At 29.0% G+C, this 18163-nt stretch overlaps 1 protein-coding gene across 1 annotated transcript in view; it reads left to right on the top strand.

The window, feature by feature from the left end:
- The first annotated feature begins 436 nt into the window (after window positions 1-436).
- LOC111030574 (protein rhomboid-like) overlaps window positions 437-18163 on the top strand; it is an 86904-nt gene continuing 69177 nt past the window's right edge. Inside the window, exon 1 of the mRNA XM_022310127.1 lies at window positions 437-1189. The gene's annotated coding sequence lies outside the window, so the exon portion shown is untranslated. The remainder of the gene's footprint in view (window positions 1190-18163) is intronic.

Here is an 18163-nt window from a genome sequence, read left to right as displayed (position 1 = left end):
TCCGCCAATCTCTCTCGATGTCTCTCCCTCTCGCGGCAAAGTCGTTTTTATTTTTACGTCCACCGCGTCGTCGTCGTCGTAAATAAATAAATAATAATAAAAATAATCATAATATGTACCATTATACGACATCATCCCCGTCGGGGATTACACGCCGAGAGTCACCCTGCACCCCCACGGGGAAGCAGATGATGAGAAATGCAGCGCGCTCACGTACAAGTGCTGCCGCGGAACACCGTCGCGGCGGGACGTGATGCATACGACTGCAACGACCGACGAGGGGTGTTTGGCGCGTGCATAATACTTTCAATATAGCCTCCCGCCCGCGTGACACGACGGCCGACAGCATTACGATGACGCCGACGACTGCAGCAGCGACCGGTGATCGGTAGTAATCGCGGCTCACGGCTCACTGTCTCAGTCAGTGCCGGTTCGGTTGACGCGTATGTCGTGCCGAGTGAGTGTGCGCACGAGATATATGAAAACGACAGTAACAACGTTTGCAATATTACTGTTATTATTATCATTCCTCATTAGATACCATATACCGTGCACAGGTTGCGACCGCGAATCGCACGTGCGCCGAGCCCAAATATTAATACTATCATAGACGGGGCCTGGAAACTATTTAGTGCAGTGCGCGCGCCTGCGCTTTTGCGTCCCACGTGTCTGCACGCGGCTCGCGCGACACGATCACAACACTATTGACCTTTGCCCGTTCATACCGGCCCCTCCATTTCTCGCGCGCGCGGCGCCTCCCCCGCAGAAGTAGCAGTAGTAGGCAGCGGTACGGAGCGTTTTGAATACGTCGCGCCAGTAACGCGCGCGCGTGGTGCGTGTACAGCGACAGTGCGCTATGCCCGTCGGGTACCCAACGTGTTCGTCAAGCCGTTTTTACGATTTACGTGATATCGTCGATATTACTTCTATACAATTGATTTTATTAATTAATTATTTCGATTAATTGTTGCCATCATAATTATTCGTAACACCGACCGCGGTACCGGACCATTTTATTTTATTTTCCCCGTCACGTGTGTCCCGGCCGTATTGAAGTCGCTCGATAAGGAACACACGGCTGCGGAGTGCTGGCGTTCACGTTCTTCCACTTACTACAACAATATATTATTATTTAATATTTCAATATTATTTAATAAGCTGTCGTCTCTGCTTCGCATCGGGCCAGCGGGTAAACTTCACAGTATATTATAAAACTATAATATTATCGTACCCACCCGCTTTCCACACTCGCGCGTTACCAAAATATTATCAAATTAATAATACTATTTCATTGGTGAGAGTTACATTAAAACGTGCCAACTGTAATAATCTTCTTGTTCTTCTTCTTTGAGTTCATTGGGCCCTTAAGACCATCACATCCTACAATTATAATGAAAATATTTTGCATTCCCAGTAGAGTTTTTCGCATAGTCCTTCAACTTCTTTCCGGGTGAGAACTCCACGCCGATTATTAAATAAATACCAAATTCTAAAAAATAAAAACATGATTCAATAATATTATGCCCATGAAACTAAAAATGTTATAGCTATATGTATGATGTTATTATTTTTTTGTGGAATACAAATTGACTAAATAATAGTGCAATTTTATGGAACTCCTGCAAATCACGCAAATTACAGTTTTTTACGAAAGGATGAAGGATATGGTTATAATTTGTCAATATTTCCTGTTTATATTATATTATAGCCGTTAGGTCTTTTTTAGATTCCAAACGCATTGGTTTTGCAAGGATGTATTTGTTTTTTTAAACTATATGTGTGTAAAATAATGAATAATAATATATAATACATAATATAATAGGTGGTACATAATATTATATTATACAGATGTTAGAACTAATGACGACTATGAAATATATCACACTGAGGTAGCTGAGATTTGCAATATTCAATCACACGGAGCTGCGCCCCTCCCTCCCACACAAACCTCTATGCTCATCCCCGGTTGTCTGAAACTTGTATAATATATGTATATTATATAAACCAATTTACATCTGTAGACTGTATACCCCGCTACCACCAATATTTTTATATACTTTGCATTAAGATTATGGCCGTGTCAATATATTATATAAATATTACTATTGCTATCGTACGCATAAGTTTCAGATTTGGTTTTTTTTACGATAGTTCGCGTTGATTTTAAAACGAATAAAAATGAGATTTCGTCAATTTTGGCGGTCGCGGTTTTTTCTTTCATCCGTTATTTGATTAATATCGCACTGGCTGCGTTGACAACTACATTTATCTATACTTTTTTCATCTGAATCATTTACTTTGAGTCTTGAGACGGCATATATACTGTATGGTGTATGGATATTAACTTTTCATAATATAATTATTATTTATTACTGCATTGTCATAGTGTACCTATACCAAATCGAAAGAACGAGAAATGGGAACATTATATTATCATTTTTTACTTACAAAACGCGTGACGTACAGTTTACTACACAATAAGTTTTTATTAGGAAAGTGTATATAATTTTTCATTTCTGGTAATATCGTCTGTTTAAATAATTACATTCAATTTATGATCGTCATGTTGAAGCAGTCGACATAATGAGCACAAACCACGCAAGAAAGTTTGATTGAGCGTCGCAGCTCTTAAAGTTGAAAATATTTCTATATCTATTTTATTTTTGTGACTTGTTTTTTATACGCACAGTTGGATCATTTATTTACATTTCGTTTGTGATATTTTTTCTTTAAACAATTTGTCAATTTAAATTGTATTGAAAAATAGTAGGCACTTTCAAAAATCGACGAATATTCTTAATTCGTTTGAATAGTTTGTGGTTTTCTTCATGTTCGACATCATAACTTCGACATCATCATACGTAAAAATTTCTCGTACACCTACATCGATTTGATAATTTGTAATGACTAATGACTAATGAGCAATCTAAATTATAAATCACATATTAATACATTTATAATTTAATACATATAGATAATATCTATTAGATATAAGTATAATATATAGAGTAAACAAACATTATTATACACTACTATATTAGTATGCAAGTATATTTAAATGTTCAGAATAATAAATAAATTTGGCCATCTTGAAAATATTGACTAAAACTTAAATTAGACAAATATGAGGCGTTTTACTGTGTATTTACTATTTACATTTGTTAAATTCGTATTTTATGCCAAGGCTTGTATATTATATTATTATGGCAACAAGCCACCCTTTGGTTATAAAACATTTTAAATGTACTCTAAACGATTGCTATTTTTCAAATAGATTATGCCCTTAGAATAAAAAATTACATTCGAATCTGTGTTATGTCATATGTGTAGCGTAAATAATTAATAAATATAAACCAGGGCTTAAAACCGTTTACCGGTTTTATTTGCAGTATGGAAAGCGGATATCGGTAATCGATTACCAAAAGTTTATAAAGTCGTATACCAAAAATCAATTATCAACATTTTTGAAAATCGTTCATTTAGCGATACCCGGTTACCATTATAATGCAGAAAAGATTTTTTTTGTTCCAATTACCAATTATTTATTGTTATTTCAGTTTATATTTTATTTGTAGAAAAATATTTGCCTGTTATATTGAACTTATAAGTGTATGATATAATTATATATTATACACAATCACAAAGTCAAAATATACGTATACCGGGTACACGCCATGCGCCAATACCTACGTCATACGGGTAATACTAATATGTTTATGAATTTATGATGTATACTAAAAACAATATATTTATAGCTGTGCTGATTAGTGATTATTTCATATTACTGGTATTCCTCTATTTTACCGTTTCTCGTAATACAGTAATTCGTAATTCGTAAATGCATTTTGTCTATGTTGCGCGCGTGGGCCAGATAGAGAAAACAAATGGTGCGCCGACATCCTCTTAAGACTAGTTAAGAGTATATACAAATATACTATATATAGATATATCTTAGTCCGTATTATAAGCACATTATAAATAATTCGTAATTGATAAGTGATAACAAAAAATATTTTGTGAAAAACGGTATTTAAACTGGTTAAAACTTAAAATCGGTAAGCGGTTATTTACACATTTCATAAACCGTTAAAAATCGGTAACCGGTAGCCACTACATTATTCTGGAGTAAGGTAACCTGTAACTGGTTAACAACACTTCTTAGAACAAGAAAACTGGTAAACGGCTACCAAAAAATGTTCGGCTCCTACCGGAGCCGATTACCCATAATTTCAGAAACGGTTTTAAGCCCTGATATAAACTATGAAGTGCCACAAAAAAAGAAGATATTTTAAAAATATAAATGTGATTTCGAGACCCTGCAGTTGTCCTTGAATACAATACATATAAAACGACATTGTTTGTATTAATTAGAGTCAACCTTTAATTGACTGCACAGTAGTTAAATCGATACCGCTACGTAACACTTTTAATGTTGATACCTGCAGGTTATATAGTTATATTATTTGTACAAACAATTTTTAGGAAATTTCTCCCATCAACTCCCGCGAGTGATTAAATCCAAGTGACTTTTTAGGAAGTTAATATTGTCCAATATTAAATTGTTGTTGGTTTATTAGAGCGATACCAATGTGCCATGTCCTTTAACACCACGTGACCGAGCGACAGATTGAAAGTGAAAAATGGAAGGAGTGTGAAGGGGGGATAACAAAAGTCCCTCTCTGAATAGTCAATGATTTTTTTACACATCGCCCATAGAAGTATTTGTAAGCAGTGAATGTGAAATGTGAAATGCGGTCACCCTCTCTTGTTTATCGGACAGGATGCAATTACCCAAAAGTAGTACATTACGTGCCGCGGCAAGTGTTGGTTTGATCGTGGATTCATGTATATATGTTGGTTCTCAGTCAAGTCTAATCAAAAAGACAAAAATGTAGTACAAACTTATACAAAATTCAAAAGACTACACAAGAAAAACGTTTTTTGATCTCATTTTAACAGATAATCGTTAATAATATTCAAAATATTTAATTGTATGTGAATATTAAACTAGGTCAAGCAATTGACTGTTCACCGCACTCACCCTAAACCTCTATATTTCATTTTAAAAATCGAATTCCTCAAATAACGTCTCAAATTGTGAACTTGGGACAGTTCTGTAATAAAGCACGCCGTGGAACGAAATATACCACAGCACGTATTATTCGCAGAGCTCAAAGGAATACCTCAAAACTTCAGCTTCTTGCCTGGACTTTTAAATTCGTCCCTCCAATTACGAAAGAATATTTATATCAGAAATATAATGGACACCAATGATAAAAAATAATTAATTGATCAACTTAAAAAATCCGTTATAATTTTGTTATTGTATGCTAATTCACAGTAGATATTTTATTTTTATTGAGTTTTATACTTTAATTATTAAAATCGCTGATGACTATAAAAATCAAAATCAAATTATAATTTATTACGTCGCTTGGATGGAAAAAGGTATCGAGTTCTGTACTTTATAATGAATCTATATTATAACACTGCAATTGTATTTAAATTGTTTTAGTTTTCCTACTTTGTACTTAAGTATTATTATTTATCGTAAAATAATTATACATTTATACGTCATGCATAAATAAATTCAAAGTCATTTGATTATACATAGCTATAATATTACCTATATAATACATTATATTATATTATATTATATTTTTACAAACATCTTTTGTGTCGTTCATCGTTTTTTTTTTTTCAAATTTGTATTATAATCCAAAATGTTCTCATAATCAATCAATTGGCAGCAGGCAGCAGCTGTTTCCTAGTAATGAATGACTTTAATAGTTGTAATAGTCGACCGTTGTTTTATAGTCATAGTCATATAATATATTAGGTATTGTTCGGTTTCCCCTATGGTGTACAATTTGTTATTGGGAATGTGTTAGGGAGTTTGGATTCCTTAAAGGCCTAAGCATTCGTTCAACCCTCACAAAGTCGATCGCCATTCAAGCTTACTGTCTACTGTCTAGGGTATGATAAAGAATATAATATCGTATTATTTAGGTATATTATAATGGGTGATGCCGTAATGGAATAAATGTATGTTGTATAATACGATATTATGCTTGTCTAATGTGTCTTTTTACTTGATATTTTTTTTAACCAAACTATATAATGTGTCAAACGCCATTATTTTCAATTTCTATATCGATTTTTTTTCTTACATATAAAAATACTTTTAAAAGTTTTTAAATTTTAAATGTTAATTTATATTAATTGGTGCTTTGCCAAGTCTTAGTGGCATACTTGTAATTATTTAGGAATTGTATTCAGTGCGTATTCAAACCAATGTAAATACGTTATGAAATAGATAAATCGTTTTTTCTTTTTTAAGTATGTATAATGTAAATATTAGCTTAGGCGTGGAGTGAATTGGATTCCCTATCTTAACTGTAACATTTTAACATATTTTAACAGTGAACTGGAATATAAAATATATAAAAATAAGAATATAAAGTATTTAATATTTTTACTCAACTACTGTTATGGAAAGCACTTTTAAATAAGTAACAAATATTGAACGATATAAAAGTTTTTAGTAGGTACCTGCAGTACTATAAACTTATTTAGGAACATTTAAACACAATATTAAATTTACAAAAATGTTCAAATAATTCTAAGGCCATATAAAAATAAATTATGCATAAAGTCGATGTAACGTTTTATAAATGATTTAATAAATAAATAATTATATTTTATGTTATGATTATCATGTAATACCTCATATACCTATATATAGTCATGTTGTACAATAATATTACATATATGATACAGGCAATATTATATTTTTTTGACAGTTGAAGAAATGTTCATGTTTCATATTTAAAATATTGACAACCCGAATATTTAATTTAAAAAATAACACTAAAAACAGTTTGACAAATAATTAACAAAGATATGTGCATAATCAAATTAGTAAAATTTACACTAAATAAATATTGTAACATAGAAATAATTATCTACGCAAAACCAGATTTTGACAAAATCGCTTTTGTGTTTTTTGCTGTAATTTATATGAATGTATATAATTGATAGAATAATTTTTAACAAATATTTGTATTGGCACTTTCTAGACATGATAACTTTTTCAAAATATTTTAGCCCTTTTTGTGCTATTTATAGAAATTTAAAATCTTCGACCTTTATATTTTCTACATTACACAATTTTTGTTTGTTGGTAAAAATCAAAAATTTAAACAACGTTCCTTTTAAGTCAGAAGTTATTCTTACAGCAATTAAAAAGTATCCATAATACAATGTCACAATTTTATTTATAAGCGACTGAAGTTGAACTTTTGACAAGACTCGTTGAAATCACGAAAACCTAAAAAACTATTTTGCAGTTAAGAATTCAAACAATTCAAGTTTGATTTTAATTACTTTTAAAAATAACAATTTTTCTCAGTTGATTTTAGTTATCATGTTGTAGTTTAAAAAATAGGTATTATTATTTTCTAAACTTATGCACAATACAATTTTCAAAATATTTGGACTTATTTTAAGGTATATTTATACCACGAACCTATTCACACCAATTGGATGCATGTGATATGGAATGTCTTAAGTTAATTATAATATTATATAGGTATATTATGATAATAATATTAATAATATATAGTTTAAAATAATGTACGACATTTTTTTTAAATTAATCCAATCTACCTTATTTTTTAAATAAATATTGCTAAATAAAGCATAAAATATAGGATGACACATCATCTAAGCTTAAAATTGTTTTTCATATGCTATTTGTTTCAAATTCAACTCATCAATGACGATTAAATAATAATAAATAGATTTTAAACGAAAAAAAATCATTTATGATACACCACAAAATGATCAAAGCTACTATTTATAGTTGCATTTTTTTTTATAGGTATATGTAAATATATTTGGCAATGGCCGAGTTTTTGATATAGTTTCAGGCAGCTGACAAATCACAGTCTGACACTTGACGTTTGCGGTCACTATCAGAAAGTTTTTTTTTATTCTGAGGACATTCGCGTTTGTACGTTGCATTACTAATTTGTACATAATAGATCGCAGTGTTCAACTGGAAAATCTAAGAAAAAAATACATAATTAATCAAAAGTGTATGATTTAAAGCTGTCTCAGATCGACGATTCGTATAATATGTAGATTGTATAGATAGCCTACAACCTATTTAATCGTATCAATTAAATACTATGGGATACTGGATAATATTATTTAAAAAATATTAGTTCATTTATATATGAATTAAACTATAAAGTTTGAATAATATACTTAGTAACACACATTTTCAAAATATCTGATGATTCGTTTAATATAAGCAGCTGTGATTCAAAACATAATTTTATGCAACATACACGACACACGTGAAAAGTTTTGTTTTCAAATCCTAGGGAGTAATTTTAAAAGAGAAAAAAATCTCCAGTGCGGCAGTGCTTGTAGTATGCGTACCATTCCTCAACGAGGGTGAAGTACGTTTGAGAATGACTCATCTCCAGCCACCCTAGTGCGGCGAGATGCTTTATGCGTACACTCTATGGATGCATGTGCTTTTTAACCCTGCTAGTACCTACCCTTCGAAACTGAAACCCACTGAAAGCGAGCTAATATAAATATGTAGACATTTTTCTATTAAGAACGATGTACTGTGTGTTTATAATTGCTTACTACTAGGTATATAATATATTATTATACAGTACAAAAATGTTTGTGTACACAGATCCAAAGTATAACACAAAAATACTATTCAGAATATAAATACAAATTTTAAAGTTATAGTATAAGCCATTTAAAATATTTAAAATACAATGCATGTTAAGAATACATCGGGGCCATTGGTCAGTTCACTGTCAATAATTGTCATGCAATACAACTATAAAAGTCACTAGATATATATTGAAATATATTTTTATATGTATTCACGAATAATGACTCTGTTGATGAATGATTAATTTTTAGTGTACCTATTCATAATGAATGGGCTTAGAGCACATTTATATTTTGTATATATTTTTATAAAATATATTATACAGTTATTTACTTTGGGCCTTTCGATAATGCAACCAACATGAATTGTCTAGCTGACTATATGGATTTTATTTTTATTATTATTCGTTGCTTGGACACTGGCTGCAGCCGGTGCCGTAACCTGTACGAGCACAAAGGTGGAGCTGCTTATTTCCTGTGACGAGCATGATGGTGGCACTGTTTAATTATTATAGGAATTGTATCGCGTAAAAACGTCAAGTCAGCAAGCCGGAAAGGGGGTTTTAATGAGTTTTTTTTCTGACGATTGTTCTATTTTTATAAGCTCGGCACATGCAGTAATAATGAAATAAAAAATAATTTTCTTAAGTCTGACCGTAAAGTATTCCCCAAAAAAATAAATAACTCGTCAAAATACGCGAATTTCGTTCTTTTAGGTTAACTAAATTGGCAATCGTACGTACCGCATAGGTACCTATAAACATTCTGGCCGTTATATTGGTCAATATTAAATATTCTTTATTTTTAAATGGTCGAAAACGTGGGTGGTAACATGACCTAGTTCGTTTGATAGACCACTAAAAAAACCTATGTTTTTATCGTTATATGGATACTATGCCTAGTTTGTAAGACGTCAATGCCGTTAAAATAATTAATTACTCGTTTTGCGATTACAATAAGACTACCTATAAAGTAATAGAACAATTAGGTAGATTCGCTTTACTCGTTTCGCAACACAATATAACTGCATAAAGCGCAACCTGCGCAACGTGTTACAAAACGAGTTGACTGTTAAAAAAAATATATTATTTGCTTAGAATGCAATCAGGGAAAAAGTTTTTTTGAAAACATATCTCATTATTATATTTTGGTCTTAATATAATAATAAGACGTCGTAAACGAATAATATATTTTTTCTGCCTAACTATAACACGTCATACCTTAATATCAAATTAAACATTAAGAAGAATCCATTATTTATAATATTAGAGTGAATTAATCTATTACCTATCGAATTTGAGGTAAGAATGTCGATGGTCTGTTGTGGCTTTTATATTTTAACTTTGAAACGAATTGTGGGCATTGTAAACTTTAAAAATGCAGAATAAAATGGATTCTACTTAACTTAAAATTTGCTATGTTATAATTACACATTTCGGTACGACGTCAAAACATGAATTCCATTAGAATATATGATATATCCTGTATAACTGTATGACAATGAAAACATATAGTTATTAGTTATCCCAAAATATATTATAAACTATTTAACCATATGATATTATTACGACGTTTAAAACTTTGAAATGTTTTTTTTATTCATATATTGGAGGTACTTGGTATGTATCAATAAATTTAATTCAATAATTTTCAGTTTAGATATTATATTTTATACTCACAATATATAATCTTTAACAGTTTTTAATATATTATTAGTGTCGTATACTTCTATACAATTATACTAATTATACAATATTTAGATTTAAAAAAATAAAATGTCATACTATTGAAATACTTATATCACTTTAATATAACATAGACACATATTATTATGCCACGTGTTTATACAATTTATATATTATAATATTATGTTTTAACGATATTATATTTGATTGATGAGTGTTTAGTAGGTAATATTACTTATATCTTGTATTCTTGAATCTTGAAGTTGCTATGTAGGTACTTGATATATTTTTTTTTTTATTATAAAAGCTGCTAGTATAAACTATGATAGCTGAACTTGATATTATTAATACATTATTTATAAAAACTATAAGTACCTACTTACACGTAAAGTATATTATTGTATAATAGTTAAAAAGTGGTTATGTGACACTTATGAGTTTATAGTTTATACCACAATATATTTAAAAAGTAGTTATTCGGTTCTTTAATATCTATACTTAAATACTAAATACTGTAAATAGTCATTGCCCATTTGTGCCTATACTCTTTACTTCTGCACATCACGATTTAGTCTTCAGAGGCATGTTCAGGATTATGAAATAATAGAGGAGGGTTAACCCTCAGAATTCTGAAATTCTCTTCGTCAAGGTTGTTATATTTTCTGTGTTCAAAAATATAATGTATATATATATTATGGTGACTATAGTCACATAGTTGCCACTTGCCAGTAGACACCTTTTACATAATATTGTTGTTTAATATTGTTATACATTCGAAAAATAATTTTGAGCTGAGAACAGTTGAATACTATGAATAATTTTTTCAGTAACCAATGTTTGTAGGACATTTTTTCTAAATTGTTAGTTGCTCGTAAAATGGGTAATCAAGATTTAAAAATGTTAAAAAATACAGTTACAGCTTATGAAGATGAGTGACCTTCAAATGTAAAATATTTAGTAATCGGAACTATAAATTCTATTAAAAGAAATCTGAAAATATATAATCGTAAAATTTAAAAAAAAAACATCAAAAAGCTTACGGTAAACATTTCTAAAAATATTTTTGAGATCTTTTGGAGATAGACATTCAGTATCTAAAATTAATTATTGACCTTGAATAACAAACGCACATATTGTAAAACAATGGCTCCTCTTGTTCTGTTCAAATTCAAATAATAATTTTGTCAACAACTAAGGTAAAATAAAAATGCTTATTAGATGCCTGTATAAGCTACTGAAAAATCATGCTTACCTTGGGTAGGTAATAAATATATTAATTAGAAAAAATATAGTTCTCATATGAAGTTATACTACATTTTATTTGGTACCGGTATCTACTAATAATATATATAAGACAAAAATATTGTTTACATGGACTATCCACCTCTTAGAGCATTTTTGCTTGCAATATTAGTTCTTAGTGTTTGTGAATGTAATAATATTTATTTGAATTCCTTTAACATATTTACTAGGCGTAACTGTATAAGCATTATGCATATATTTTTAGTATAATATCTAAGACTAAGTTGTTGTTTAAGGCACTTACGAATTTATTACGTTATGTTTTATTTTTTATCAATGATTGTAGTTTTAAACCGTTTCACGTGGGAAGAAACCCGGAAAGTGTTACTACTTTGGCAGACATAATAGACTTAGGACGCCAAATGACCTAATTATCATTATTTCTCATCAAAGTTCATAGTGGCCTAGTCATCGGGCACTAATTATAGCCATTCAATATCTTACGAACATTTATTTTTAAGCAAATTATTTTAATTGAAGAAGTTTTAAGGAGTAATATAAATAATTTAACTTTGCTTTTTGATGGTCAAAATTACACAGTTAAAATAAAATAAAAAGTATGGTAGTATTTTATCTGATTATACCTAGTAATCAGTAAACGGTATGTTAAGTTAAATTATATCTCTAACTCAAACTTCTTTAATTAAAATAATTTCAAAAGTTAATTTTTGAAATTAATTATCGTAAGACGTAGAATTTACTTTACTCTTAAAAGATACTATGTGTCTACATATTTTTTAATTGTCTTTTTAAAACTTTTTAGCTTGTATTTTAGGTACTCGTAGTTGGTAAAATATTTGTATTCTTAAAATATATGAAGCGATGTTATTCGTGTAAATACGAAGCGACGTCACGTAAGTTTTATACAAAATACTATACATAGTTTTGTTTATTTAAAACTTGACAATTCAATATTTGTCTGGCCTATTAAGACTTATAATGTAGGAAAAATATATTTATTAATAACAAAAATAATATTTTTCTCCTGTAAATGTTGATTGACTGTGTAATATTTACACAAATACTTTAAAAAAAACCAAAAAAAATATATTATATTATATTATTTTCAAATCAAGTCATTTTTCCACTTGATTAACATTATTTATTTGCAATTATTATCGATTGTGGAGTCATCATTCATATGTATTTACAGGCTACAAAAAAATAACTAATAAGTATCTAATTAATAATTCTACGAAATTATATTATATCATTCCAATATTATAAATACCGCATAAGACATAACTAACACGATAGTTTTGTACGTCGAAATCGCATATTCACGAATTAACTTACCAGTGTACCCTCTATCGTCGCTGAGAAAATCACTTTAATAGATGTACTAAGTATGAATTCAATGGGTACAACTTGTAGAGACGCTACAGTAGCACTCTACTTCATTTGTAGTGATTAACGTAGCGTCTAAAGTAACGAAATACTTTAGCGCACTATAGACATTTTCAGTTTATGTGGAGCAAATTATCAATATTTGGTCCCTACCTTCAACCTAAAATATAACTATTATACTTATTTATATTATAATAATGATGTGTAGTTAATTAACCTTACTCTGGTAGTTAATTCTCGTCCAGTGACCAAATGTTAAATCAGCACTACCAATTTACAACTACCTATTTTCAATTGGAACATTTTAAAAAAATGTACCGTGCTACTTTTAAACAATAGTGTTAGAAGCAGTGACTATATTAAAAAAAAATAGCGATAGTGATAATGAGCTACTTAGGGGGGGGGGATTACGGTAAAACACGATTGCGTACGATTTTTATCTGCAACTTTGAACTTCACTGTTGCCATTTGCTTTGAACTTATAGAACAGGGCTGGCCAAACTTTTTTTGGTCACGATCTACTAAAAATATACTTCACCTTTCAGGATTGACTTATTAATCAACTTATTGATCGACTATTATTAAGAAACATAGAGCGCGTGGCCCTAAAAATAAATTCTAATATGATGAATTTGAAATTGTCCAAGATCGGTCCAAGTGGTACCATAACTTAAGTCATTTTTCCAATATTTAAATTTTACTGATCACATTAAAAACATAAATTTGACAACGTTGCACAGTAAATCATACGCAATCGTTTGACTTTTGGGGTAAATATTAAAGTTAATAGTTTAACGTACGCAATCGTATTAACGTACGCAATCGTGTTCTCAAAAAGATACATCGTACGCAATCGTGTGGTACCCGGGGATTAGGTGTAACATTAACGCACTACAAAAAAAACAGTAGCATCCTGATCACTGAGCACAAGTACCTATACAATGAAAACGATTCTGAGCCGCGGAGACTGTGTGTCATCACTTATCAATCATATCATTATTCATTATATTAGTCAACATATTATTTTTCTAATGATACTTGTTAATAGTTTTTAGTTATTACTATTGACTATTATATTATGTTTAAATTATTATCAGTAACTTCTTTATTTTTTAATAAAACGGTTGGTTGAACTAATTTCTGCCTAAAAAAAAATCGCATACATTATATTTAAACTTCATACAACATTATTACTACCTGTTATTAACTACAGTAACAAAATAGGTATTATAAAGGTGTAGAAGGTGTCATACTTTGATTGGTATTCGGTTCATGAAATAATTAAAATAGTAAATACCTTAAAATTAATATAAATATTTTGAAAATTTCACCACGTAACTACAATAAATAACCAAATAATCAGAAAAAAAAGTTTCAAATTTTTATTTGCAATAAAAACTTAAGAGAAACACTGTTGGCAGGCCTTTTGACCACTAAACAAAATTGTATCAAATACACACCGAAAATAGTAAAAATTCAACAATTGAAAACACCTATAATAGCACAAAAGAGTCAAAATATATTTTTAAATATTTTTCATATCTAGTAAAATACTCATATGAATATTCAGTGAACATTTTAAGTCCCTACAGTTATTCATACTTGAGTTACGGCAAAAACTAGTTTAGTATAAATTTTCCAGGTTTCTTTGAAAAGTATGGAATTTTTTTTATGGACCAAAGTACTTACTACATTAATTTATACTGCTTCAAAAAGTGACGACAGACAGAAAAATAAAAACAAACATCATTGTAAAAATATATGTCTCTCAGCTCGGATTCTAATAATAAAATAAATTTTAATAATAATTATTACCACCTATATTCTAATAATAATAAATATGTAATGCAAACGAAAAATTACTTGAAAATTAAAGTGTTTAAATAATAAATTTTAACATCAATAGCTTATGTTGTTATATTATATTATATAATAACCAGTTAAATGTTCTAATAGTTACATTATGTTAATTCAAACAAGTAATAAACAAATGACTAACTTATTACCCATGTATAATATTAAATACGTAAAAGCGCGGTTGAATAATAGTGCCTGAAAATGCATTCTATAGGCAGCTAACTTCACTCATATAATAGTTGAGTAATTATCTTACAGATAGCGTTTGGTTATTCAATTGTATTTTAAAAATATATAATATAATATATTGTATAAAAAGAATTTGAATTTCTTGCTTCAGTTACCACAAGTGTTTAGTGGTGGTTGAAGAGGGGAAGGGGTGAGGGGTATATATTCCCCATGACCTTTTTTCAATGTTTTTGATCTAATAACCATACATATACTTTTAATAATCAAATAGTGCATGTTAAAAAATCAGTCATAACCTCCTTCGACAAAATCATCTGACTGCCACTGCATAAGTTACTAACTTGATATTGACCTTTAAATATTATAGTTAACTATAGTTAATTTTTATTATCATACTTAAAATCCATACTTATAGATAATAGGTTGTTTTAAATACATTTTTATTCCGTCTATTGATTTAGGCAGTTTGAGGTCCCAAATGTCCTATATGATAATGAAAATGGTTTGTTTTTCTAGTCATTTTGCATTAAAAATATGTTGAATTTTTAGGGTTTTACACTTGGGCGTATACCTGGGTCGTTCAACCTTTTGTAGTTGGTGGATTAATTTACATATTCATATAAACAGTGTGGGCCTCAAGGCTCAAATACATATAAATGTACAAACTAAATAAACAAAAAAATACATGATTATAATGTTATATAATATTTTAGGCTCTATGTCAGAAGTTCTCGACCTCATATGACCCAAATTAGGGCCTTGGAGGTATTCATAGTGGCCTGCAAATGCATATTTACATATTATTTCAGCAAGATTTTTAATGAATATTTAAAAAAAAAATTTTTCACAAAATAGGTAATTGAATACCCAGTTAACAAAAATCAACGATAAAAAAAATCGTTATGAATAATGTTATTAACAATTGGTAATTTTTTTTGTACATATTTTTATTATTTTATTCTTTAATTTAGTATTTAAGTGTTAATAATATGGCAGTTATGTTCGTAATTATTATTATTTTTTTGAGGGCCACAAGTAGTTGAATTTACAATTGTATGGTCCTAACCTGCCTATAGAAGGTTGGGATTTGGGAATCACTTTTTTAAATACCTATTACTCTATTAGGTAGTTTAACAAAAATATTGTTGTGAGATGCAATGGCTATAGATTCCTTAATAAATATAAAATATACCAATAAATAACAAAGTTTATACCAATACGTTTTGTTACTAATTATAAATTACATTAATACTTAAAAACCAATAATTATTACTAATAAGTAATAAGGCAGATTTTAAATTTTAGATTTTTTTTTTATTTAGTTTATATTAATAGGACCTAATGGTGCATGAATTATCCGTAAATTTAAGCGTATCGTACGTTCGTATCTTAAATTATCATCCCACATTTTACGAAAAATTCGAAAAAAAAATATTAAATTAAAAACCAATAAAGAACATGTTTTATTGTTTAATATTTGGTAGTTCAATTGTAATGCACTCATATTAAATAGACAATTTACCCTATACGAAGGTACCTTCGTCATCTTTAAATACTTGCCTAGTAAATTATGCGATTAACTGTTTTGATAGTTTTTAAGGGCTAACAATACATTATTTTTTTTATAAATCAGGTACTTTGATCATATATTATACACAAATAATAAACCTAATCGTTAATCAATAAAGGGATCTTTGATTTAGATCTTTAATGCATGGTACCTGTGGAATAATTAAAGTGTACCTGGAAGTTTTCAATATTTCATCAATGATCTGTACCTATACGAATAATAATATTCATTGTAGTTCCTGGTGTGGAGCGGCGTTTGGCTGCAGTCACTGATGTGTGCTGCAGTCGAGTATCATCTGGTATCGCAGGATCATGGATGGGGACCGCCTGGGTTCTTTGAGACGAATATCCTTACTCCCACACATAAATACAAGTTCGAACAGTAACCCTCCACGAGTCACAAACCCAACGACCCATTATGACGTAGCTGAGGGTAAAAAAAAAACTTTTACTTTCATAAAATTAAATTCAGTAATATATCTTTTGAATACACAACATACATACATAGGTATGAATTTTTTCTTATCCTTATAAGATTTTAAAGTATAGCTTCAAACTAATTTTAATGCATAATGTCATTATCTATTTATTGTATTACTATTTTAAATTTAAAAACAAAATAGCATATCATTGAGAAAATGATTGATGTATGAATTATATTTCTATTTATAACATATTTTTGCTTTAAGAACGTTGTTGACAATTTATTATATTATTCACGAAAAGAAAAATTAATAACAACAACTACACTTTTACACCTTCGTTGAATATAGAAAATAATTATTAGTACCTTTGATATTTTATAGGTTATATAATATTATACTAATTACTATTTTCTATATTCAACAAAGTTTTAAAAGTGTTGTTGTTATTAATTTTTCTTTTCATGAATAATATAATAATGTGACACATGTTATCGATAGTTCTTAAAGTTATAAAACTTAAGAAGTAGAAACCGGTCATTCAAATTTCGATTGATGTATTATGTACCAACACTTTAAAAAAAAGATTATCACCACATGCATCATCACAGGAGACTTCTTAAATTGCATAAAAATAATTGAGTATCAGCATAAATTATAATAATATAATAATAATATTTATTTTTGCAAATAAGAATACAATACATTAAAATTAAGACAATAGAAAAGTATGCAATACTCCCCATAAGCATAGCTTGTATTGGGAGAGTAGAGTTCAGATAATAATTTAATTATTTATGTTATTTTGTTAAAATTCCAGAAAGAATAAACAAAAATTAAGATCAAACAAGTTATAAAATGTTATATATGTTATGTATAAATGTTATATTGTTATATATGAGTTTAGATTTGGTTAAATAATATCAAAGTTAAGATTATACAAAAAAAAATTAAATTCTGTAACACTTAAAATTAAATAAATTAATATTCAATTTTTTACATAAATTTGATCCTACATTTAAAATACAATGAGAACCAAATGTTGTATTACAATAATAAGGAACAATATTATTATTATGTTTATATCTG

The sequence above is a fragment of the Myzus persicae genome, unplaced genomic scaffold, assembly GCF_001856785.1.
Source record: "Myzus persicae strain clone G006 unplaced genomic scaffold, MPER_G0061.0, whole genome shotgun sequence".
Lineage (NCBI taxonomy): Eukaryota > Metazoa > Arthropoda > Insecta > Hemiptera > Aphididae > Myzus > Myzus persicae.
This window is presented reverse-complemented; position numbering and strand designations above follow the sequence as displayed.